Raw genomic sequence first — 22,985 nt, 5'->3', positions numbered from 1 at the left:
CGTCAGCCGATCCTGGGGTCTCGTTGCGTTCGAGGGGCACGAAAGGCATCTCGGGTGCCATCCCGGCATCTGGAACGCCGGTGCCGATTGGGCGCCGGTTTTCTGGTGTCGGCAGCCGAAAGCGTGGCGGGTTCTTGCCTTTCGGCCGCTTCTGTTCAGGGGTGTTTGCGGCGTTGTCCCGGGCTGTGCCGGCAGCCGTGGTCTCTACCCATCCAGTCTAAGGGACTGGCACTTCTTCCCAGCATCTTGAAGGTTTTAGGTCTCGTAGCAGCTTCTCGTATTTGCGCCGTCTCTGCGTGTTTGCGCCAGAGCTGCCGTCTCATAAGGGGCCGTGACGTTCGGCTCTCATTTTTCTGGGGTTGCAGTAGAGGCTCCTCGCCTCACCACTGCCTCCCCGCAGGTTATTTTTATCGTTGCCGTCTCTGGTTCGGAATCATTTTTGTTGCGGAGCATTTTTGGTGTTATTGCTGTCGGGTCGTCTATAATGTTGCGTGGAGCATCTGTCTAAGCACGTGCGCGCTTGGCTCGGAGCTGCTCTGCCCGGAGGTGTAGAGTCAGGAGCGGGCGGACTGAGTTTAGGAGTCCACGATTGATCTGCGGACCTGTTATCCTGCGTGGGCAGAGGTTGTGCGGTCATCTGGGACGGAGTAGCCGTGGGCAGGGGAGCGGACAGTCCGTTCCCCAGTGGTCTTTGGGACTCAATTAGACCTTCTTGTGGGATTCCTGAATAGAAAGCAGACCTGTGGAACGGTCAAGCTGTTGATGAGCTCCTGGGTAACTTGTTGAATACCTTGATTTCAGATGCAGAGGGACAACTTGGCACGAAAGAGTGACGGAGGAGGCGAGCCGAGCGCCGTAAGCAAGCGGGTCTGTGCGTGGTGGGAGCAGGAAGCTGTGCCGTGTGGCTCTAGCCAAGTGTGGTCGTTTCTCTCTTTTCTAGGCGTGAAGCAGAGTGGAAAGCTGGGTATCGGCAGCGCAGCTCCTCTGGCAAGGTGAGCACGGAGCCGTGGTAGGGGCGAGCAGGAGCGTGGGGCCAGGGTTTCGTTCAAAGAGCTACAGTTCTTTGTTTCTCGCCGTCTTAGGCGTCACCAGCGCTGAGGGTTTGTGACCGCGCCCGCGGCACGACGCGCCGACCGGACCGCCCTGGAACTCAGCAGGAGGTGGGTGTCGCGGACGGGGTCGGCGTTTGCCCCGCGACGCCGCGTGCCGGCGCGGCTTAGCGAGCGCGTGCTTTCTCGTGCTCCTGCAGGCGCTGAAGAGGAACCCGGCGACGCGGGAAGACGGCCGTTGGCGCACGTGGCGTTTTCCTCTGCCGAAGATGGGTTCGGTCCCTCGGCCCTCTGAAAGCTAAGTGGAGGCGCGAGGGCTGGGAAGGGGCCGGAAATGGCAGGGACGGGGGGTTTAGCTCTGCTAAGGGCAAGGGCCGTCCAGGAACCGCGCCCTTGGCGCGGGTCAAGGGCCCGGCGACCTTTACCGTGCGATGCCAGCGTGTGCCGGGCAGGGCAGCTCCAGCCTGCGTCTGCGTTGTGGTGTAGTTCGGGAAGCCTGCCTTGCGCCCGTCAGCCGATCCTGGGGTCTCGTTGCGTTCGAGGGGCACGAAAGGCATCTCGGGTGCCATCCCGGCATCTGGAACGCCGGTGCCGATTGGGCGCCGGTTTTCTGGTGTCGGCAGCCGAAAGCGTGGCGGGTTCTTGCCTTTCGGCCGCTTCTGTTCAGGGGTGTTTGCGGCGTTGTCCCGGGCTGTGCCGGCAGCCGTGGTCTCTACCCATCCAGTCTAAGGGACTGGCACTTCTTCCCAGCATCTTGAAGGTTTTAGGTCTCGTAGCAGCTTCTCGTATTTGCGCCGTCTCTGCGTGTTTGCGCCAGAGCTGCCGTCTCATAAGGGGCCGTGACGTTCGGCTCTCATTTTTCTGGGGTTGCAGTAGAGGCTCCTCGCCTCACCACTGCCTCCCCGCAGGTTATTTTTATCGTTGCCGTCTCTGGTTCGGAATCATTTTTGTTGCGGAGCATTTTTGGTGTTATTGCTGTCGGGTCGTCTATAATGTTGCGTGGAGCATCTGTCTAAGCACGTGCGCGCTTGGCTCGGAGCTGCTCTGCCCGGAGGTGTAGAGTCAGGAGCGGGCGGACTGAGTTTAGGAGTCCACGATTGATCTGCGGACCTGTTATCCTGCGTGGGCAGAGGTTGTGCGGTCATCTGGGACGGAGTAGCCGTGGGCAGGGGAGCGGACAGTCCGTTCCCCAGTGGTCTTTGGGACTCAATTAGACCTTCTTGTGGGATTCCTGAATAGAAAGCAGACCTGTGGAACGGTCAAGCTGTTGATGAGCTCCTGGGTAACTTGTTGAATACCTTGATTTCAGATGCAGAGGGACAACTTGGCACGAAAGAGTGACGGAGGAGGCGAGCCGAGCGCCGTAAGCAAGCGGGTCTGTGCGTGGTGGGAGCAGGAAGCTGTGCCGTGTGGCTCTAGCTAAGTGTGGTCGTTTCTCTCTTTTCTAGGCGTGAAGCAGAGTGGAAAGCTGGGTATCGGCAGCGCAGCTCCTCTGGCAAGGTGAGCACGGAGCCGTGGTAGGGGCGAGCAGGAGCGTGGGGCCAGGGTTTCGTTCAAAGAGCTACAGTTCTTTGTTTCTCGCCGTCTTAGGCGTCACCAGCGCTGAGGGTTTGTGACCGCGCCCGCGGCACGACGCGCCGACCGGACCGCCCTGGAACTCAGCAGGAGGTGGGTGTCGCGGACGGGGTCGGCGTTTGCCCCGCGACGCCGCGTGCCGGCGCGGCTTAGCGAGCGCGTGCTTTCTCGTGCTCCTGCAGGCGCTGAAGAGGAACCCGGCGACGCGGGAAGACGGCCGTTGGCGCACGTGGCGTTTTCCTCTGCCGAAGATGGGTTCGGTCCCTCGGCCCTCTGAAAGCTAAGTGGAGGCGCGAGGGCTGGGAAGGGGCCGGAAATGGCAGGGACGGGGGGTTTAGCTCTGCTAAGGGCAAGGGCCGTCCAGGAACCGCGCCCTTGGCGCGGGTCAAGGGCCCGGCGACCTTTACCGTGCGATGCCAGCGTGTGCCGGGCAGGGCAGCTCCAGCCTGCGTCTGCGTTGTGGTGTAGTTCGGGAAGCCTGCCTTGCGCCCGTCAGCCGATCCTGGGGTCTCGTTGCGTTCGAGGGGCACGAAAGGCATCTCGGGTGCCATCCCGGCATCTGGAACGCCGGTGCCGATTGGGCGCCGGTTTTCTGGTGTCGGCAGCCGAAAGCGTGGCGGGTTCTTGCCTTTCGGCCGGTTCTGTTCAGGGGTGTTTGCGGCGTTGTCCCGGGCTGTGCCGGCAGCCGTGGTCTCTACCCATCCTGTCTCAGGGACTGGAGCTTCAAGATGCTGGGAAGAAGTTTTTAGGTCTTGCAGCAGCTTCTCCTTTGGTTGTGCCGTCTCTGCTCGGTCGTGGCGGTGCTGCCATGTCGTCAGGAGTCGTGACGTTGGGCTCCTTTTCCGTTTGGGGTTGCAGGAGAGGCTCCTCGCCTCGCCGCGGCCTCCCCGTAGATTATTGGGATCAGTGCCCGTCTGGTCTCGGAGCGTCGTGTTCGTCGTGGAGCGTTTTTGGCGCTGTGGCTGTCGCGTGGTCTATAAGATTCTGCGGGGCGTCTGTCTGGGCGGGTGCGCGTTTGGCTCGGAGCTGCTCTGCCCGGACGCGTAGAGGCAGGGGAGGGTGGCCGGAGCTCTGGCGGTCCCCGGTTAACCTGCTGACGCGTTGAATTGCGTGGGCAGAGGCGGTGCGGTCATCTGGGATGGAGTAGCCGTGGGCAGGGGAGCGGAGGGTGCCCGCGCAGGCGTTTGAGAGCCTCCACGAGAGCTTGGGACGTTATTGCACGACAGAAGGCAGACCTGTGGGCTGGTCAAGCTGTTGATGGGCTGCTGGGTGACTCTCTGAATAACCTGATTTCAGGAGCAGAGGGACAACTCGGCCTGGAAGAGCGACGGAGGAGGCGAGCTGTGCGCCGTAAGCAGGTGGGTCGGTGGGTGGTGCCAGAGGGGAGCTGTGCCGTGTGGCTCTAGCTAAGCTCGGTCGTTTCTCTGTTTCCTAGGTGCGAAGCGAAGAGGAAAGCGGGCTGTCGGCAGCGCAGCTCCTCGGGCCAGGTGAGCACGGAGTGCCGGGCGGAAGCGGCAGCTCGTTTCAGGTCCCGCGTTGCTGGCGCGGGTCCGAGCGTCCTTTGGTGGTGTTTTACAGGCGGCAGCTGAGCGTCTCGGCGGTCCGCGGCGTGGCAGTCAAAAGCAAGGGCGGCCGGGTGGGCGAGCGGCCCAGGTAAGGGAGGGCGAGCTGGGACCGTCTGCGGGCAGGCCGTGTTTTCGGGCAGCGTCCGAGTGCGTGCCGCAGACGAGCCGGCAGGGGCGAAGCCGCACGCCGGCCGGCAGCCGAGAAGGTGAGGCGGCGGTGGGCGTTGAGGAGCCCGGTATTGCCCGGTGTCTCGCTTCATCTTTTCCTTCTCGCTTTGCAGGCGCTTTGTGGGCCCTCTGGACCGGGAGGAGCATTTGCGGTGAGCCGGGCTAGGGGCGAGGAGGAGCGCGGGGCCGGGGACTCGTTCCCGGCGCTACAGTTCTTTTGCTTCTCGCCGTCTTAGGCGTCACCAGTGCTGAGGGTTTGTGACCATGCCAGCGGCAGGACACGCCGACCGGACCGCCCTGGAACTCAGCAGGAGGTGGGTGTCGCGGACGGGGTCGGCGTTTGCCCCGCGACGCCGCGTGCCGGCACGGCTTAGCGAGCGTGTGCTTTCTCGTGCTCCTGCAGGCGCTGAAGAGGAACCCGGCGACGCGGGAAGAAGGCCGTTGGCGCACGTGGCGTTTTCCTCTGCCGAAGATGGGTTCGGTCCCTCGGCCCTCTGAAAGCTAAGTGGAGGCGCGAGGGCTGGGAAGGGGCCGGGAATGGCAGGGACGGGGGGTTTAGCTCTGCTAAGGGCAAGGGCCGTCCAGGAACCGCGCCCTTGGCGCGGGTGAAGGGCCCGGGGACCTTTACTGTGCGCTGCCATCATGTGCCGGGCAGGGCAGCTCCAGCCTGCGTCTGCGTTGTGGTGTAGTTCGGGAAGCCTGCCTTGCGCCCGTCAGCCGATCCTGGGGTCTCGTTGCGTTCGAGGGGCACGAAAGGCCTCTTGGGTGCCATCCCGGCATCTGGAACGCCGGTGCCGATTGGGCGCCAGTTTTCTGGTGTCGGCAGCCGAAAGCGTGGCGAGTTCTTGCCTTTCGGCCGCTTCTGTTCAGGGGTGTTTGCGGCGTTGTCCTGGGCTGTGCCGGCTGCTGTGTTCTCTACCCATCCAGTCTAAGGGACTGGCACTTCTTCCCAGCATCTTGAAATTTTTAGCGTTTGCCGCAGCTTTTTGCGCTGGTGTTGCTCTCTCTGTTTGTTGTGGCGGTGCCATTTCATAAGGGACCGTGGAGTTCTGTTCCTTTTTATTCTGGTGTTGCAGCAGAGGCTCCTTGCCTTCCCACTGCCTCCCTGCAGGTTGTTTTGATCAATGCCATGTCTTTTCTTGGAGTCGTTGAACATTTTTGGTGCTGTTTCAGTCATGTGGTCTATCACGTTCTGTGGAGTCTTGGTTTGCACATGTGCATGTTGGGTGGGAGCTGTTGTGCCCAGAGTTGTAGAGTCGGGGTGTGTGGACTGAGCTCTAGGCGTCCACCGTTAATTTGTTGACATATTAAATTGCGTAGGCAAAGTTTGTACGATCATCTGGCACGGAGTTGCGATGGGTAGGAGGGTGGACATTCCCTGTACTGGTGTTTTACAGTTCATACTCAAGACTGTTGTTAACTAATGTTTTCTGTAGTGTGCTGTTTTTTCAGAGTATTCTAACTTTTTTTTTTTTTTTAGGTTACCACATTCTTAATATGACTGTAAATAGTATCTACAGCTGCACAAATCAACTACCTGTCTGAGGTCAGTACAAAGGATCCTCTGAGAATCAAGAAGACCCCAGAGTCAGCTATTGCTATTGGACTGTATTGTCACTTTTCCATGTGAGAGATGGGACCTGAGACACCAATGTGATGTTTACTGAGTTCACTTTATTGTCGGACTTTATACAAAGCTGCCCTCTCCACGTGCCTTGCAACAATGTGGTTGTATCACATGCTATACAATAACGTGATAGGCTGCATGCACTGTCCACGCGCTCTGCACACATGTGTCTGGCGCTTGCTCATTCACTGTTACCTTCTTATGGGGCTCCTTTTGTTTCTTTTGTCTCTGGCTTCACCTCTCAGCCAGGCTGGCGACAACCCCATCCCCCCGGGGCGGGGGGGGGACTCGGCCTCGCTATCTCCCCCTCGTTAATATTTTATTAAGTAAAAAATACCATGTATTTCACACTGTCTTCAAAGCATGATACAGATTAAGAACATTAAGGCTAATATAATTACAATTAACAAGAACAGTTCCATTTTCAATATTCCTTTTAACCAGCAGGGTATCCAACTCAGAAAACCCAACATCTTCTGTTATTTTAATGTTCAGCAAATCTTCTATCTTATGAAGAGTTTGGTTGTATGTGTTGTTTGAACTTAAAATATAGCTGTGACCACGGCCCATAACACAAAATTAATCGCTTCTGTGTTTTACAAAGTGGTGTGACAATCTTGAAGCACTGCCCCCCATGCTTAGCAGAACTAAGACCTTGTTATGCCTTAAACATCTGGTTTTTGTTATGTGGGGAGGAAGAGAGAGATGACACCTCATCTTATCTTTCCCAAAGTTTTATGGCTATGAAGGCAGACGCCTTGGAAGATAAGGACAATTAACAGTGTTGCCGTGAAAGGTTTCACGGCCTAATTGGGATGATAGAGATGAACCATCTGTCGAACAGCCAACTACCAGAAGAGACCACGAACCAACAGCTACCCCTGACGGGCAAGACATCTCGCTTCTGGTCAGTACCGTGAACTTCTCCTAGTTTGAAGACCCCAGAGCCGTTCCAGAAGAGTCTTCCTAATTAGCAGGAAGAGGGAGCAGAGGGAGGAGATGAACCGCCTTCTACTATCTTGCATGTAAATGAACCGGCTTATTAAACAACCTCACGTACGATACAGGTCACCAGCATGTAAATCTTCAACGCGTCCCCCACTCCAGAGGTCGTCACAGGACGGACGTGCCTGTGGAGTGGTGATATCTTACTCTTTGTCTCTCTCTCTCTGCCTTTCTTTTTCTGATATCTTAGTTTTCCTCTTCTCTCTCTCTCTCCCTTTTCCTTACAATGGTATTTATATGTTTAAGTTCTGCTGCTAAAGTGTTGTTAAGTTTCGCATTACAGTTACTAATTGTTGCCAATCCACTGCTTTTAGAAGGGTTTTTGCTGACAATGTATTGATAAGTTTTGTGCTATTATAACATACTTTTGCCAAGTTACTGATTGCTGTAATTTGTATACCACCACGCTGTTCTAGTAAATTCATAATTGGACCCCCGCAGCAATCGTCTGTCATTCATTTCACATTGCCGCGCAACACCTTTGAGGTTAAGGGTTGTCATAATTGTAACAGGTTTCTTATTTGTTCGCTAGGGAAGGTCTCACCCGCTTTGTTGAGACCCACAAATGTTTATGGTTACCTGTAGAAACACAAGCATATCCCCTTCCCCAGGTTATTAATCATGTAGGACCTTCCCATTGTTGCGTTGTCAGATTAAACACACTATAACCTTAAGTACATTCTTGGGAAAGTCTTTGACATTTTTTATATGGTGCATAAGAACAGGTTCCATTTTAGTCTCACTTTTAGGATTAAGCCAGTTCAGCACATGCAGTCCCTTTATCAAAACATCTTCTGGACTGAGACCGATTCCCCCTTGTTTTTTCAAAACACACGAAAGACTTTTCAGGGTGCCCTGTGCACGCTCGATAATTGCCTGGACAATAGAACTATAAGGGACACCAAACAGGTGTTGTACATTCCACCGGACGAGGAAGGTTGCAAGTGTGTCAGAACGATATGGGAGACCATTATCTGTTTTGATCTGTGTAGGAACACCCGTGACAGCAAAATAACGCTTTACCGCTTTTGCATTTGCTGAGGACTCCCGCAGCAGTCCTGAACAGGTATCTACGAACGCACTAATGTACTTTTGTCGGCCAAACGGTGCAAATGCAGTAATATCAGTTTGCCATAACTGGCCTGGCTGCAAGCCCCGAGGATTTACTCCTTTTTGTCGCAAAGGCATTGTGCGGGCACGATCGGGACAAGCTGTAACAACAGATGGAGCTTGTTCCTCGGTCAGCGCAAACCGCTTTTGGAGCGATCCTGAGGATAGACGGAAGTACTCGTGAGCCTGTCAGTCTTGTTCAAAAGGAGATACTTCTGTCACTGCTCTAATTTGTCTATAACGTTGTTTCCCTCAACTAGACCACCTGGTAGGTTAGAGTGGCTTTTTATATGCATTATAAACACTGGCAGTGTCCTATAATCTAACACATTCCACAAATCTAACAATGCCTCAATAAACAAGGCATTGGAAACTCGCCGCAAAAGCGCTCTACGTAGTCTTTGTATAACTCCCACAACATAAAGAGAATCTGCTACCGGATTAATTGAGCAGTTATGCCATTTTTGTAACGCTGCTAAGCGTATCGAGGGCAGTTTCTTTTAACATGTCCCGTCTGTACGCAAGTAAAACACGCTAGGCCGTCACAAGAAGGGCTTCGGCCTTTCATTGCCGGCTAAAAACGCTGCAGCCGAACCCTCAGCGTCGGCTCGAGCATGTATTTTTGCCTTTTCTACCTCCCGTTGCATAATCGGTACCCGTGTACAAGCTTCCACCATCTCAGCCTGAGAAGCTGTTTTTCCCAAGCCGGCTAATATCTGTCGGTATTGAGTGTTTGCATTTATCATGGCCAAATCTTTCCCCACCGCAGCTTTTGCCTCTGGAGTCAGGTTAGGAGAAGCATCTATAGCTTCTTTTAAACGGTCTACAAACTTATATATGGCTCCCCAGGATCCTGCTTTATTGTAGAATAGGGTGGTACAGGGTTACCTATATTTGGTAATTCCTTCACTGCCATCACAGCAAGCCCTCGCCGCAAAATCCTCGGAGGAAGCGCCACCCCAGCGGCACCATCCGCATATCGCCACGATCCGGTGATCGGTCCATGCTAGCTAATCGCAATGGATCATCAGCTGGTAAAGGAACATTTCTAATACTGCCAATTCCACCTTCCCCTGCCACTTGTCCAAGAACAGCAAATACCCCACTGGGGAAGCAATAACTCTATCAATGCCTTAATATCTGTTGGAGTTTGTATTCACCCCTTGAAAAATGAATCCACTAGCTGCATCACATGCCTGTTATCCATACCATATCGCATAACCGCAGTTTGCGATCGCTTAACCGTTTTCCAATCAAAGGGCTACCACTGCCTTTGTCCTCTGTTATTTACGTGCACTGGCATCGATGTAATACCGCCAGGTAACATAATCCCTTCAACGGTCGCATCCCCGACTACCCATTGTGAGCGTTGCCCTGCATTACGAGAGTCATCTCGAGGAGTATCTCTACCCTGATGCCTAGGGGCAGCACCCAAATTATCATTACTATCACTCCTACACAATTCCCTTGTCTTTCCCTGCAGATCAGTAAGTCGTCGCATATTTGTAAATAGATCTGCTGACCCAGTCTCCAGCCCTTTTCCATATCGCGCTCTCAAGTATTCATCCGCTTCTCTTACAGAAGCACAGACCACATCCCATCCTCTGCACATTGTCTAGCCCATTTATGTATTTGCTCCTTTTTAATACGGAGCTCCTCAGGAGCGAGGTACAATTCCGCCCGTCCCGTTCCCTTTTTCCCCGTTTTTCACATTCCCTGCCAATCGCCTCTAACCCATCCCTAATTGCGTATGATGCCTTTTTACATGCTATTAACCACGAAGTTTTGCCATTACTGCCATCTAATGGTTTCTTAGCTTTTAAAACTTCCTGCATCTGCTCTCCTGCCATCTCAGTAAGTCACTCAGGCTCCGCACACGGCTCTCCTCCCGGAAGTCAGGGCGAATCTGCGGCGCTCCGTCCCGGCGCTCCATCGGGTCCTCCGGCAAAGGCCCGTCAGCTGGATTAACTCGTCCTGGCTCGTCGAAACTTGCCGGTTGCTGCTGTTCATCTTCGTAGGCAGGCGATGGCTCAAAGGGTGCAGCGGGTCTAATTTGCTCTCTGCTCCAGAACTCCAAATGTGATACGGGACATACCAGGGGTATCGATTTTTCGGAGTTCTCAGAGCAGGGGCAGCTCGCGGCAGGCGGCTCCGAGGGGACGGCACACGCTTCCGGCTCCCCCAAGACATCCTCCATCGGCCGCCTGACCCCCCGCCGCCAGGGTCCGGCGAGGTCGCGGGCCTCGCGGCTCCCCCTCGTGACCGCTTCCCACAGTTCAGTCCCTATCTCCTCCAACGTACCGGGAGAAAAAAATCCGTCCGTCGATCGGACACTCCCCTTCCGCTGGGCCAATAGTAAAAGACGCCCCACCGCTTCTTTTTCCAAAAATCTTCCTGTTCGTGCAGCCAGCCGCAGAATACTTTTCACTCTTACTTTTTCTTACACAGATGCCGCGTTTCCCACGCCGCCCGATTCCCTGTAGATCTTTTCTTTTCTTTTGTCACTAGGTCACGGTTGTGAAGAATTTGAGAGAATGCGTCATATTAAGTTGTCCGATCCTTCAGAATCTATGTATAGTACTTCAGACAAACTAAAACAGTACGTTAATAAGATGGTCCTAGTAGAATTAGGGTTTGGCAAATGGTTTAAAAGCTTGGAAATAGCTGGGTAGCTGTTTGATCTTATTAATTACAATTACATATAATGCAGTTATGCTGCAGCATACAACATATGATTAATGACATAAGCACGGCTTATTTCAAAGATGAATCAGCGCGTTGTAAACAAGGCCCGGCCGGTTCAAAGACAAAATGGGGGCATCGTGAGAGATTCGAGGGATTTTCTTGAAGTCAATGTGTGGATGGGTTTCTATTAGTTGGAGATTTGTTACTGAACTAGCCAGGCCCCCAGGAATTTCAAGGCCATCTCAGAAAGCCGAAAACACGACGTAAATCAACAGACCTAGCGACAGCGAGACTCGGGCGCGTGGACAGCTGTCGAACATAGACAATATCCAATCAGCTAACGCACGCTCGGAGCGTGGACGCGTGATCAAGACATAACCGCATATATCAGGAGGCTTATTTCTGTAATAAATGGCTTTGTGTGAATTCATATGGGTTTGTGTGGAGTCCGTGATTTTTCGCCCTCGCAGGGGGCTCACCCTTTGCCCCCCAGTCCATTAAAGTAATGGATTTTACTGCTGTCGCTGCTCTCTGGGGGACAGGGCTGGCGTGCTGTTTGGGGACACAGCCCCATCCCTGGTGTTGAAAGCGAGGGCTCGGGGGGGCTGGGGGCAGAGTCTATAGGGGCTAGGGGACACCCAAAGGATGTCATGGGGACCCTGGTTTTCGGGAGCCAAGGATACAGTGGGGGACCCCTCTGACCTTTTGGCCTTTAGTGACCTTTTGACCTGTGGTGACCTTTTGACCTCAGAAGACCTTTTGACCTCAGGTGACCTTTTGACCTCTGGTGACCTTTGACATTTGTGGTCCTTTGATCCCATGACCTTCCACCTCAGACCCTGGACCTTTGACACTAGACCTTTGACCACTGCATTTTGAGTCTGATCCCCTGACCATCTACATGTGCCCTTTCAGCTATGACCCTTGACATATGACTCTTGACCTCAGACCCTTCAGTGCTGACCTCTGACATTTGACACTTACCTCTGACCCCTTTTATAGGGAATTTCAATACACAATTTTATTAGTAATATAATTATTTCTATCTATTGCCTAGGAAATCTAGGTTGAAATCTGTATTTAGTCACATTGCAAGTGCAATAGCAGTAATAAAGTGCAGGTGCTGTCATTTCTCGTGAGATTCCAGGTGATTTGATAAGGGTCATGGGCGGGGTCTGGGGTGATCGATCCCTCCCCTTTCCCAGGGCATTGTGGGAAGGGGTGGGCGGGGCTCAGGGTATTTGAGCCCCAGTCCCCAGGTAGGGAGCTCATTCTGCTCCAGGACCCCTTCGGTGATGGTTCTCTGTCGCTCCTTTGGCAGTCGGCAGCTTTTGAGCCGTTTAAGCTACGTGGGCAGCCGTCTTAGGAGAAGCGGAGGGGTCCCTTTGAGGTGAGAGCTTTGGGTGCAGGAAAGGTTCAGTAGCAGCTGTAGTAGAAAGTTGGTTTGTCATTATGTTACATTTGTTGATTCAGTTCCAGGTGCTTTGCATTTTCCGATAATTCCTGAACACTATGAAGATGGAGCGTCGGTTATTGTATCTTATTATTTGTCTGCTCCCTAGAAAATGTAAGTTGACCTCCATACTGAGTCTCATTGTAGATGCAAGAGCAGTAATAAAGTGCAGGTGCTGTCATTTCTAGTGAGATTCCAGGTAATTAGATAAGGTGGTGGGAGGGGCCGGGGTGATTGACCCCTCCCCTTTCCCAGGGGATTGTGGGAAGGGGTGGGCGGGGCTCAGGGTATTTGAGCCCCAGTCCCCAGGTAGGGAGCTCATTCCGCTCCAGGACCCCTTCGGTGCCGGTTCTCTGTCGCTCCTTCGGCAGTCGGCAGCTTTTGAGCCATTTAAGCTACGTGGGCAGCCGTCTCAGGAGAAGCGGAGGAGTCCCTTTGAGGTGAGAGCTTCGGGCGCAGGAAAGGTTCAGTAGCAGCTGTAGTAGAAAGTTTGTTTGTCATTATGTTTTATTTGTTAATTCAGTCCCAGGTGCTTTGCATTTTCCAATAATTCCTGACCACGATGAAGATGGAGTGTTGTTTTTTGGTTTGTATTGCTGTATTAATAGCTGTTAATATAATCTCTTCTCCTAGAAGAGTGTCTTGTCTCCAGAACCTTTGCAGCGGTCCCCGGTAGGTCATTCAAACGTACCTCCTGGAACTCAGCCAAGGTGAGCAATGACTTGTAGGCTAGTACCGATAAATGTTATTTGGGTGCCTAATCGTACGCATGTCCTTGCTTTCCTTATTGTAGGTGATGATGGAGGAAGTGACAGCTGCAGGAAGATCACAGCCCACGTCGTGTTTTCCTCTGTTGAAGATGGATTCGGTCCCTCGGCCCTCTAAAAGTTAAGTGGAGGCACGAGGGCTGGGAAGGGGCTGGGAACTGCAGGGAGGGTTTAAAGTTCTGAGACAGAAAAGGGCAGTCCAGGAGCAGTCCCCTTTGGGCAGAGAAATGGGGTCAGGGAACTTTATAGTGCCATGCCGGCCGTGCCGGGCAGGGCAGCTCCAGCCCGCGTCTGTTGTGGTGTAGTTTGGGAAGCCCGCTTCGTGCCTGTCAGACGATCTCGGGGTATCGTTGTGCTCCAGGGGCACGAAAGTAATTTCAAGCGCCATCCCGGGGTCCGGAAAGCCGGTGCCGATCGACGTAGCGCCAATCGGCTGCTGGTTTTCTTGAATCAGCAGTCAAAAGGGTACACGGTTCTTGCATCTTGAACGCTTTTGGTCAGTTGTGTTTTATGGTGTAGTTCTGGGCTGCAACAGCAGCTCTGCTCTCTACCCATCCAGTCTAAGGGACTGGCACTTCTTTCCAGCATCTTGAAGGTTCTAAGTCTTGTAGCAGCTTCTCGTATTTGCGCCGTCTCTGTGTGTTTGCGCCAGTGCCGCCGTCTCTGTGTGTTTGCGCCAGTGCCGCCGTCTCTGTGTGTTTGCGCCAGTGCCGCCGTCTCATAAGGGGCCGTGACGTTCGGCTCTCATTTTTCTGGGGTTGCAGTAGAGGCTCCTCGCCTCACCACTGCCTCCCCGCAAGTTATTTTTATCGTTGCCGTCTCTGGTTCGGAGTCATTTTTGTTGTGGAGCATTTTTGGTGTTATTGCTGTCGGGTCGTCTATAATGTTGCGTGGAGCATCTGTCTAAGCACGTGCGCGCTTGGCTCGGAGCTGCTCTGCCCGGAGGTGTAGAGTCAGGAGCGGGCGGACTGAGTTTAGGAGTCCACGATTGATCTGTGGACACGTTATCCTGCGTAGGCAGAGGTTCTGCGGTCATCTGGGACGGAGTAGCCGTGGGCAGGGCGGCGGACAGTCCATTTCCCAGTGGTTTTTGGGACTCAATTAGACCTTCTTGTGGGATTCCTGAATAGAAAGCAGACCTGTGGAACGGTCAAGCTGTTGATGAGCTCCTGGGTAACTTGTTGAATACCTTGATTTCAGATGTAGAGGGACAACTCGGCATGAATGAGCGACGGAGGAGGCGAGCCGAGCGCCGGAAGCAAGCGGGTCGGTGCGTGGTGGGAGTAGGAAGCTGTGCCGTGTGGCTCTAGCTAAGTTTGGTCGTTTCTCTCTTTCCTAGGAGTGAAGCAAAGTGGAAAGCTGGGTATCGGCAGCGCAGCTCCTCTGGCAAGGTGAGCACGGAGCCGTGGTAGGGGCGAGCAGGAGCGTGGGGCCAGGGATTCGTTCAAAGAGCTTCAGTTCTTTTGTTTCTCGCCGTCTTAGGCGTCACCAGCGATGAGGGTTTGTGACCGCGCCCGCGGCACGGAACGCCGTGGAACTAAGCGGGAGGTGGGTGTAGCGGAAGGGGTCGGAGTCTACCCCACGGCACCGTGTGCCGGCAAGGCTTAGCGAGCGTGTGCTTTCTCGTGTTCCTGTAGACGCTGAAGAGGAACCCGGCGACGCAGGAAGATCCCCCTTGGCGCGCGTGGCGTTTTCTTCCGTTGAAGATGGGTTCGGTCCCTCGGCCCTCTGAAAGCTAAGTGGAGGCACGGGGGCTGGGGAGGGGCCGGGAATCGCAGGGACGGGGTGTTTAGCTCCGCTAAGGGCAAGGGCCGTCCAGTAAGCAGGTGGGGCGGTGCGTGGTGTCAAAGGGAAGATGTGCCTCGTGCCTTTATACTGTGCGCTCGCTCTGCTCAGCGAGCGTGTGTTTTCTTGTGTTGCTGTAGATGCTGAGGAGGAACCCGTTGATGCTTGAATATCCCTGTCAGCGCACGTGGCGTTTTCTTCTGTTGAAGACGGATTCAGTTTCTTGGCCCTCTGAAAGCTAAGTGGAGGCTGGGGGCCTGGGAAGGGGCTGAAAACTGCAGGGAGGGGGGTTAAGTTCCGTTCGGGGCAAGGGTTATCCGGGAACAGTCTCCCTTGGGCAGGTGAAGGGTCCAGGGAATTTCACAGCGCGATGCCAGCGTGCGCCGGGCAGGGCAGCTCCAGCCAACGTCTGCGTCGCTGTGTAGTTCGGGAAGCCTGCCTTGCGCCTGTGTGACGATCCTGGGGTCTCATCCCGTTCGAGGGACACAAAAGTTTACTCGGGTGCCATTCCGGGATCTGCAACGCCGGTGCCGATTGGCGTAGCGCCAATTGGGTGCCGGTTCTGTCGTATCAGCAGTTGAAAGCGTGGCAGGTCCTTGCGTTTTGGATGTTTCTGGTCAGTTGCTTGTTATGGTGTCGTTGAGGGCTGCGTTGGCAGCTCTGCTCGCTACCCATCCAGTCTTGGGGACTGGCACTTCTTCCCAGCATCTTGAAGCGTTTGCGCCAGTGCCGCCGCCTCTGTGTGTTTGCGCCAGTGCCGCCGCCTCTGTGTGTTTGCGCCAGTGCCGCCGCCTCTGTGTGTTTGCGCCAGTGCCGCCGCCTCTGTGTGTTTGCGCCAGTGCCGCCGCCTCTGTGTGTTTGCGCCAGTGCCGCCGCCTCTGTGTGTTTGCGCCAGTGCCGCCGCCTCTGTGTGTTTGCGCCAGTGCCGCCGCCTCTGTGTGTTTGCGCCAGTGCCGCCGCCTCTGTGTGTTTGCGCCAGTGCCGCCGCCTCTGTGTGTTTGCGCCAGTGCCGCCGCCTCTGTGTGTTTGCGCCAGTGCCGCCGCCTCTGTGTGTTTGCGCCAGTGCCGCCGCCTCTGTGTGTTTGCGCCAGTGCCGCCGCCTCATAAGGGGCCGTGACGTTCGGCTCTCATTTTTCTGGGGTTGCAGTAGAGGCTCCTCGCCTCACCACTGCCTCCCCGCAGGTTATTTTTATCGTTGCCGTCTCTGGTTCGGAGTCATTTTTGTTGTGGAGCATTTTTGGTGTTATTGCTGTCGGGTCGTCTATAATGTTGCGTGGAGCATCTGTCTAAGCACGTGCGCGTTTGGCTCGGAGCTGCTCTGCCCGGAGGTGTAGAGTTAGGAGCGGGCGGGCTGAGTTTAGGAGTCCACGATTGATCTGTTGACACGTTATCCTGCGTAGGCAGAGGTTGTGCGGTCATCTGGGACGGAGTAGCCGTGGGCAGGGCAGCGGACAGTCCGTTCCCCAGTGGTTTTTGGGTCTCTAATTAGACCTTCTTGTGGGATTCCTGAATAGAAAGCAGACCTGTGGAACGGTCAAGCTGTTGATGAGCTCCTGGGTAACTTGTTGAATACCTTGATTTCAGATGCAGAGGGACAACTTGGCACGAACGAGCGACGGAGGAGGCGAGCCGAGCGCCGTAAGCAAGCGGGTCGGTGCGTGGTGGGAGCAGGAAGCTGTGCCGTGTGGCTCTAGCCAAGTTTGGTCGTTTCTCTCTTTTCTAGGCGTGAAGCAGAGTGGAAAGCTGGGTATCGGCAGCGCAGCTCCTCTGGCAAGGTGAGCACGGAGCCGTGGTAGGGGCGAGCAGGAGCGTGGGGCCAGGGATTCGTTCAAAGAGCTTCAGTTCTTTTGTTTCTCGCCGTCTTAGGCGTCACAAGCGATGAGGGTTTGTGACCGCGCCCGCGGCACGGAACGCCGTGGAACTAAGCAGGAGGCGGGTGTCGTGGACGGGGTCGGAGTCTACCCCACGGCACCGTGTGCCGGCAAGGCGTAGCGAGCGTGTGCTTTCTCGTGTTCCTGTAGACGCTGAAGAGGAACCCGGCGACGCAGGAAGATCCCCCTTGGCGCGCGTGGCGTTTTCTTCCGTCGAAGATGGGTTCGTTCCCTCGGCCCTCTGAAAGCTAAGTGGAGGCACGGGGGCTGGGGAGGGGCCGGGAATCGCAGGGACGGGGTGTTTAGCTCCGCTAAGGGCAAGGGCCGTCCAGTAAGCAGGTGGGGCGGTGCGTGGTGTCAAAGGGAAGATGTGCCTCGTGCCTTTATACTGTGCGCTCGCTCTGCTCAGCGAGCGTGTGTTTTCTTGTGTTGCTGTAGATGCTGAGGAGGAACCCGTTGATGCTTGAATATCCCTGTCAGCGCACGTGGCGTTTTCTTCTGTTGAAGACGGATTCAGTTTCTTGGCCCTCTGAAAGCTAAGTGGAGGCTGGGGGCCTGGGAAGGGGCTGAAAACTGCAGGGAGGGGGGTTAAGTTCCTTTCGGGTCAAGGGTTATCCGGGAACAGTCTCCCTTGGGCAGGTGAAGGGTCCATGGAATTTCACAGCGCGATGCCAGCGTGCGCCGGGCAGGGCAGCTCCAGCCAACGTCTGCGTCGCTGTGTAGTTCGGGAAGCCTGCCTTGCGCCTGTGTGACGATCCTGGGGTCTCATTCCGTTCGAGGGACACAAAAGTTTACTCGGGTGCCATTCCGGGATCTGCAACGCCGGTGCTGATTGGCGTAGCGCCAATTGGGTGCCGGTTCTGTCGTATCAGCAGTTGAAAGCGTGGCAGGTCCTTGCGTTTTGGATGTTTCTGGTCAGTTGTGTGTTATGGCGTCGTTGAGGGCTGCATTGGCAGCTCTGCTCGCTACCCATCCAGTCTTGGGGACTGGCACTTCTTCCCAGCATCTTGAAGCGTTTGCGCCAGTGCCGCCGCCTCTGTGTGTTTGCGCCAGTGCCGCCGCCTCTGTGTGTTTGCGCCAGTGCCGCCGCCTCTGTGTGTTTGCGCCAGTGCCGCCGCCTCTGTGTGTTTGCGCCAGTGCCGCCGCCTCTGTGTGTTTGCGCCAGTGCCGCCGCCTCTGTGTGTTTGCGCCAGTGCCGCCGCCTCTGTGTGTTTGCGCCAGTGCCGCCGCCTCTGTGTGTTTGCGCCAGTGCCGCCGCCTCTGTGTGTTTGCGCCAGTGCCGCCGCCTCTGTGTGTTTGCGCCAGTGCCGCCGCCTCATAAGGGGCCGTGACGTTCGGCTCTCATTTTTCTGGGGTTGCAGTAGAGGCTCCTCGCCTCACCACTGCCTCCCCGCAGGTTATTTTTATCGTTGCCGTCTCTGGTTCGGAGTCATTTTTGTTGTGGAGCATTTTTGGTGTTATTGCTGTCGGGTCGTCTATAATGTTGCGTGGAGCATCTGTCTAAGCACGTGCGCGTTTGGCTCGGAGCTGCTCTGCCCGGAGGTGTAGAGTTAGGAGCGGGCGGGCTGAGTTTAGGAGTCCACGATTGATCTGTTGACACGTTATCCTGCGTAGGCAGAGGTTGTGCGGTCATCTGGGACGGAGTAGCCGTGGGCAGGGCAGCGGACAGTCCGTTCCCCAGTGGTTTTTGGGTCTCTAATTAGACCTTCTTGTGGGATTCCTGAATAGAAAGCAGACCTGTGGAACGGTCAAGCTGTTGATGAGCTCCTGGGTAACTTGTTGAATACCTTGATTTCAGATGCAGAGGGACAACTTGGCACGAACGAGCGACGGAGGAGGCGAGCCGAGCGCCGTAAGCAAGCGGGTCGGTGCGTGGTGGGAGCAGGAAGCTGTGCCGTGTGGCTCTAGCCAAGTTTGGTCGTTTCTCTCTTTTCTAGGCGTGAAGCAGAGTGGAAAGCTGGGTATCGGCAGCGCAGCTCCTCTGGCAAGGTGAGCACGGAGCCGTGGTAGGGGCGAGCAGGAGCGTGGGGCCAGGGATTCGTTCAAAGAGCTTCAGTTCTTTTGTTTCTCGCCGTCTTAGGCGTCACAAGCGATGAGGGTTTGTGACCGCGCCCGCGGCACGGAACGCCGTGGAACTAAGCAGGAGGCGGGTGTCGTGGACGGGGTCGGAGTCTACCCCACGGCACCGTGTGCCGGCAAGGCGTAGCGAGCGTGTGCTTTCTCGTGTTCCTGTAGACGCTGAAGAGGAACCCGGCGACGCAGGAAGATCCCCCTTGGCGCGCGTGGCGTTTTCTTCCGTCGAAGATGGGTTCGTTCCCTCGGCCCTCTGAAAGCTAAGTGGAGGCACGGGGGCTGGGGAGGGGCCGGGAATCGCAGGGACGGGGTGTTTAGCTCCGCTAAGGGTAAGGGCCGTCCAGTAAGCAGGTGGGGCGGTGCGTGGTGTCAAAGGGAAGATGTGCCTCGTGCCTTTATACTGTGCGCTCGCTCTGCTCAGCGAGCGTGTGTTTTCTTGTGTTGCTGTAGATGCTGAGGAGGAACCCGTTGATGCTTGAATATCCCTGTCAGCGCACGTGGCGTTTTCTTCTGTTGAAGACGGATTCAGTTTCTTGGCCCTCTGAAAGCTAAGTGGAGGCTGGGGGCCTGGGAAGGGGCTGAAAACTGCAGGGAGGGGGGTTAAGTTCCGTTCGGGGCAAGGGTTATCCGGGAACAGTCTCCCTTGGGCAGGTGAAGGGTCCAGGGAATTTCACAGCGCGATGCCAGCGTGCGCCGGGCAGGGCAGCTCCAGCCAACGTCTGCGTCGCTGTGTAGTTCGGGAAGCCTGCCTTGCGCCTGTGTGACGATCCTGGGGTCTCATCCCGTTCGAGGGACACAAAAGTTTACTCGGGTGCCATTCCGGGATCTGCAACGCCGGTGCCGATTGGCGTAGCGCCAATTGGGTGCCGGTTCTGTCGTATCAGCAGTTGAAAGCGTGGCAGGTCCTTGCGTTTTGGATGTTTCTGGTCAGTTGTGTGTTATGGTGTCGTTGAGGGCTGCGTTGGCAGCTCTGCTCGCTACCCATCCAGTCTTGGGGACTGGCACTTCTTCCAGCATCTCGTAGCGTTAGCGCCAGTGCCGCCGCCTCTGTGTGTTTTGCGCCAGTGCCGCCGCCTCTGTGTGTTTTGCGCCAGTGCCGCCGCCTCTGTGTGTTTTGCGCCAGTGCCGCCGCCTCTGTGTGTTTTGCGCCAGTGCCGCCGCCTCTGTGTGTTTTGCGCCAGTGCCGCCGCCTCTGTGTGTTTTGCGCCAGTGCCGCCGCCTCTGTGTGTTTTGCGCCAGTGCCGCCGCCTCTGTGTGTTTTGCGCCAGTGCCGCCGCCTCTGTGTGTTTTGCGCCAGTGCCGCCGCCTCGTAAGGGGCCCTGACTTTTGGCTCCTTTGTTTTCTGGGGTTGTAGTGGAGGCTCCTTGTACACCACTGCCTCCCTGCAGGTTCTTTTGATCGATGTGTGTCTGGTTTGGAGTCGTTGTCATCGTCGAGTGTTGTTGGTGGCGTTGCTATCATGTCGTCTATCATGTTCTGTGGAGAGTCTGTCTGAGCGGGTGCGCATTTGGCTCGGAGCTGCTCTGCCCGGACGTGTGCAGTCGGGGGCGGGTGGACTGAGGTCTAGGAGTCCACGGTTAATATGCTGACGTGTTCAATTGCGTAGGCAGAGGTCGTGCAGTAACGTGGGATGGAGTAGCTGTGGGCAGGGGAGTCAATAGTCCTTTTAGTGGTGTTTTGCTGTTGTTACTAAGGACATTGTTGACTAGCGTTTTCTGTGGTGTGCTGTTTTTTCAGAGACGAAGTGTGTTTTAATGAATTTTTTTTTTCTTTGCAGGTGATCACATTGTCAATACGAGTCCCTTACTTGTAAAAAGGCATTTTGTTAGGCTATGTAACACTCAGTTATAGCCTTTTTTTGATGGTAACAAAAGCAGCTACAGACTCTGATCAGCACTCGTGAGATAAGGCCCGCTTTACACTTTTGTCAAGAACTAGGTTTATTTCAGTGAAAATGCCATATTTGAGGCTGGCAGGAAGCTCCTATGGACTGTAAACAAAATCTACGGCTGTGAGGAGCCAAGTCCAGTCTGAGATCAGCGCAGAGGATCTACCGAGAAGCAAGAAGACCAGACTCGGCTATTGCTACTGGATTGAATCACAATGTAGAGGGGTGGGTGAATAGTTTGTAAGGGTATAAATACCCAGGGATTTCTATGCTTGGCTGGAACTTTAGCAGCAGCTCCGGTCAGCCTTCCTGCCGTACCGTTCTGTTTGGTTATTTATTTTCACGGTTTTTGCCTCATCAACCCACCCGTCCCCACGTCCATGGAAGGGAGGTAGGGATGTCGAGGTGTAGAGCGATGTGATATAAGGAATGAGTTGTAAACATACCATCCTTTGGCCTGATGTACATATAATCTTTTAGGTGTTTTCCCTATCCTCCGTGAGTCTGGGAGCCAAACCGTAGATCCAGCGCGGTGCTACGTTCGGATCCAGCCGCAGCCAGTCTTCCGTCCGGGGAGGAGTTTAGAAAGCGAGGGGGTCCGTTCTGAACCTCACGACTCAACGGAAAGGCCTCCCTCTAGCCTTTGGCATCTCCTGTCCACGTAGAAATTACTCTGAATCAAGTTCCAGCTGATTTTGATCGTCGTTTTTTGTCCACTTAGCAAGCGATAGCGTCCCTCGCCATCGCATCGCACGATGTCACAGCGCGAGCGATCCGACGCCACTCTCGGTCGGCCCCGCCCCGAGTCGGTTACCCGAGACGAAGCGACGTCGGCGGGGTTGCGGGCGTCGTCGGCGCTCAGCGACGGAGACGCGGGGCGAGTCTGAGTTCCGGATCGTCAGAGGAACCGACTTGCGGTAACTGCCACGATTGGGAAGCCAAGGAAGAATAGGTCACCGTGGTCAAGAACTGTACGAAGGACGGCAAGGGAATTAAGTCCAAACTGTTTTCCCGTTCTGACAATTAGCTTGAGACACGTACTTAAAAGGGTCGGTGCGGCGGATGACGCGCAGCACGTTCGGGTAGCGTGAAACCTCGAGCGAACGTGGCTCGGGGTTTTAGTTATTTGTCCTCGGAGGTTCAAATTTTTTTCCATTTTCAGGTAAATTCCGAAGGTAAAGAATAAGAGAGTCCTAGCTGGGGGGTTTTATCCCCCCCGCCCCGTCCGGGTTTTTTTTCCCCCGTTCCCGCCGGCTCCGAGAGGCGACGTTCGTCGCCAACGTGCGGACCGAGGTCCGGCCGGGAGCGGGGTTTCGCCGGGCGGGGCGAGTTTAGAGGGCGCCGGGAACGGCGTTTCAGAGGGGCGACGCGGAGACGGGGCGAAAGCACGGGGTGAGAAGGGCAGAGAATGGGTGCGGTGTGACGGTGTGGTGGTGTCGGTAGGCGAATGGGTGGTGCGTTAGAGTCGTGTGATGTGGTAATATTGTGTTTTGGGGTTGTAGTTACTTGTTATTGCAGGTTAATGGTTTTTGCATTTCAGGTAAATGTCTAATTTAAAATAGAATAAAAAAACCCCAGCCGGGGGATTTTTTTTTCGTTCCCCCGGCTGGGTTTTTTTTTCCCTGGTCCCGGCCGCTCAGCGAGGCGACGTCCATTGCCAAAGTTTGGCCGCGGGCGCCCATCGGGCCGGGGTTTTGGCAGGCAGGGTCATATTGGAGGCTTCTGGGAACGGCGTTCCCGAGGGGCGACGTGGAGACGGGGTCCCTGCACAGGGGGAGAAGGGCCGCGGCGCGAGCGTGCGGCGGTGTCGGTTGGCGTACGAGCGGTGTGTTTAGCTGAGTGATTAGGAATGATTGTGTTTTGGTCCTGTATTTGTTTCTTTGCAGGTTAAAGGTTTTTTCTTTTCAGCTAATTTTAAAATAGAATAAAAAAACCCCAGCCGGGGGATTTTTTTTTTCCGTTCCCCCGGCTGGGTTTTTTTTTCCCCGGTCCCGGCCGCTCAGCGAGGCGACGTTCATCGCCAAGGTTCGGCCGCGGGCGCCCATCGGGCCGGGGTTTTGGCAGGCAGGGTCACATTTGAGGCGTCCGGGAACGGCGTTCCCGAGGGGCCACGGCACAGGGGGAGAAGGGCCGCGGTGTGAGCGTGCGGTGGTGTTGGTCAGTGTATGAGCGGTGTGTTTAGCTGAGTGATTAGGAATGATTGTGTTTTGGTCCTCTATTTGTTTCTTTGCAGGTTAATGATTTTTTCTTTTCAGCTAAATTTTAAATTTAAAATAGAATAAAAAAACCCCAGCCGGGGGATTTTTTTTTTCCGTTCTCCCGGCTGGGTTTTTTTTTCCCCGGTCCCGGCCGCTCAGCGAGGCG

At 55.2% G+C, this 22,985-nt stretch overlaps 1 long non-coding RNA gene across 1 annotated transcript; it reads left to right on the top strand.

Annotated features, from left to right (window-relative positions):
- The first annotated feature begins 2,370 nt into the window (after positions 1-2,370).
- LOC135575895 (uncharacterized) lies at positions 2,371-7,421 on the top strand. Its single transcript, XR_010467279.1, has 6 exons — positions 2,371-3,982; positions 4,060-4,111; positions 4,203-4,277; positions 4,471-4,509; positions 4,594-4,671; positions 4,761-7,421. It is a non-coding gene; the product is annotated as an uncharacterized LOC135575895 (long non-coding RNA).
- The last annotated feature ends 15,564 nt before the right edge of the window (positions 7,422-22,985 follow it).

The sequence above is a fragment of the Columba livia genome, chromosome 20 (assembly GCF_036013475.1).
Source record: "Columba livia isolate bColLiv1 breed racing homer chromosome 20, bColLiv1.pat.W.v2, whole genome shotgun sequence".
Lineage (NCBI taxonomy): Eukaryota > Metazoa > Chordata > Aves > Columbiformes > Columbidae > Columba > Columba livia.
This window is presented reverse-complemented; position numbering and strand designations above follow the sequence as displayed.